At 32.9% G+C, this 2,421-nt stretch overlaps 1 long non-coding RNA gene across 1 annotated transcript; it reads right to left on the bottom strand.

Annotated features, from left to right (window-relative positions):
- Positions 1-322: 322 nt before the first annotated feature.
- On the bottom strand, positions 323-2,188 carry LOC124153737. Its single transcript, XR_006863749.1, has 3 exons — positions 2,127-2,188; positions 1,943-2,019; positions 323-367 (listed from the first exon to the last, which is right to left on the bottom strand). It is a non-coding gene; the product is annotated as an uncharacterized LOC124153737 (long non-coding RNA).
- Positions 2,189-2,421: the final 233 nt, after the last annotated feature.

The raw sequence follows: 2,421 nt of genomic DNA, 5'->3' as shown, positions 1-2,421 counted from the left end.
TTGTTGAGAATTATTTGTCACTTTACTTAGAACTTTAATTTAATGAGCAGTCATTCATCAACCATTACAAAAGATGATGAAAAATCATATTATCGATAAAAATACCCCTAAAGCAATGGAATAACTCTAAAGGCAATTATTGGCAAAGTTGAAAATAGCATGCGCTGCTTTAAAAAATTCAAAGAATACAATATTGTCAACACAAAAATTTAATTAACTCAATAATGTGCAGCTACACAGTAACAAAATTCATGATAAATAATGAAAAATGTACAAAAATATGAAAAATATCAATTATATAGAAATTATAGCTGTTCTTCACTTTTTCCACAATGATGATCCCTGATTGCTAATTCAACCAAATAACCTGAAATAAATAAAGGACACGAATGAGACATGGCACTCACCACCATGCTCTCTAAGGTAAAAGTAATATTAAAATCCTAAGAGAAGGGAGAACCAAACTTTTTCTAAAATAACACATTGGTCGCCAACTTAGTAATGCCTTTATACTATCATGCTTTTGGTTTAGGAAGAGGGGCCCTTTTTGGAAGGGGTAATTATACAGGTTAGCTTTGAGGAGGGCATACAATGCAAGCGAGCAGCTGGAGAAATGACTAATATGAACTGACGATTATACCTGTGAAACACTAGGTACAGCTTCCCGTTTCTATTACTATGATTATAGGATAAGGACCCTATTTCAGCAACTAATAGATTAGGAGAGAAAAATGTGATTTAAATGCACGTTTACAGCACTATTCATAACATCTCCTCAACCACAATGTCCATCATTTATTAATAACATTTTCCTCGCGGGGATAAAATACCTTACGTTTGTATCCTGGCATTTTATTCTGCCCTCAACCTTGCTGATAAAGGACCTCACTTATTGTCAATTATTATCGATAATATACACGAACATCGGCGACAACTCCTCCAACATGTTTAGCATGTTCATTCCAACGCTTTCATACCCTGCCTGTTCAGACAATACCGTCTGCTAAAAAAGACAGAATCCTTCACCACCACAAGTTTCCAAATTTTTTTACATACATATCGTCTTTCGTTTGTCTTTGATCAAAATGAGATGCATCGTGGGACACCGGCTTAACTCTTAGTATGAAAAATTCAATCTCTGTCATTCAAAGGAAAAATGAGTGCATAAATATTTTTTGTTGAGATAAATTATGCCACCATATGCTTAACAGATATTAATCATTAGTGTATCATTACCTAAAAGGCGTTAGCGTAAAGGCATTACTAAGTTGGTGTCCACTTAATGAAAATGAAAAAGGAATGAATGAATGATGCAAGAATGATTCATCAACTTGTAGGCACTCTCTTTGAGGAAATATCGTTATGAAATACTTCTGAATTCATGAAATTGTAATACTATACTGGATCAAAAATTTAAACACATGAAACAGATTGATCAGAAGATCTGAAGGCAGAGTGAAAGAATTAAAAATAACAGAGGACCAAATGTAGTTGTGAATTGATTTCTCAGCTGCTCACAAAAATGAATATGATACTGCAATCATGAAGTAATAAGTAATGACAGAATACTTGAATTCATAGAATAGCTGGAGTCATCAATAAGTTTGGTTTAGAGCATCAAACTTGTCAAAAATTTAAAAAAATTGCATGCAATATTACAAGAGAACGACAAAGAGTTTGAGAATCCACATTCATATAATAGTTGACAATCATTCGGTACAAAATGGTGTATGAAGTGGAATATGCATGCAAAAATACATGGGTACTTCATTTAAGGCCTTGGTCAATACACTTCCAAGAATTGATACTAAAAATCCATCAATGAATTCTTTAACTAATGGATGCATACTTTTTAAAATGTTAGCCTCAACATTCGATTAAAAAAGTGTGGAAGGAATGGAGGGATTTAGAAAATTATTTCATTTCCTCTTGAAATACTTACTTTTAGCAAAACAGTAGATTCCTAGACCATATATACGGCATGCCATCAGAAGTAACTGGAATACATCAACCGGCTTGCTGCAAGTAATACAATGGATATATTTTAATTGGTGGCAATGATGACAATTGTTTCAGATCTAAAAGTTAATGTACATATATGGTTCAGTCCCTTTGTAATAACATACCTTTGTTTCAACAGCAACAGATTAATCATCCTCATATCTCTGTCATGCCGTCTAGAAGTAGCCAGAATGCATCAAAGACCTTGCTGAAAATGAAAATGATTGATGGCAATAATGAAATTATTAAATGTCCGGGTATTGAGTAGTCATTTTTGAGCAATACAATTTCAATTCATACCATCATATCTTCATAAATAATGGTATGAATTGAAATTATATATTTCATTCATACCATCATATTGTATCATGAGAACCAATTAACTGCAACTACATTTGTCAAACAGCAACTACTCATTCG

The sequence above is a fragment of the Ischnura elegans genome, chromosome 1, assembly GCF_921293095.1.
Source record: "Ischnura elegans chromosome 1, ioIscEleg1.1, whole genome shotgun sequence".
Classification (NCBI taxonomy): Eukaryota; Metazoa; Arthropoda; class Insecta; order Odonata; family Coenagrionidae; genus Ischnura; species Ischnura elegans.
This window is presented reverse-complemented; position numbering and strand designations above follow the sequence as displayed.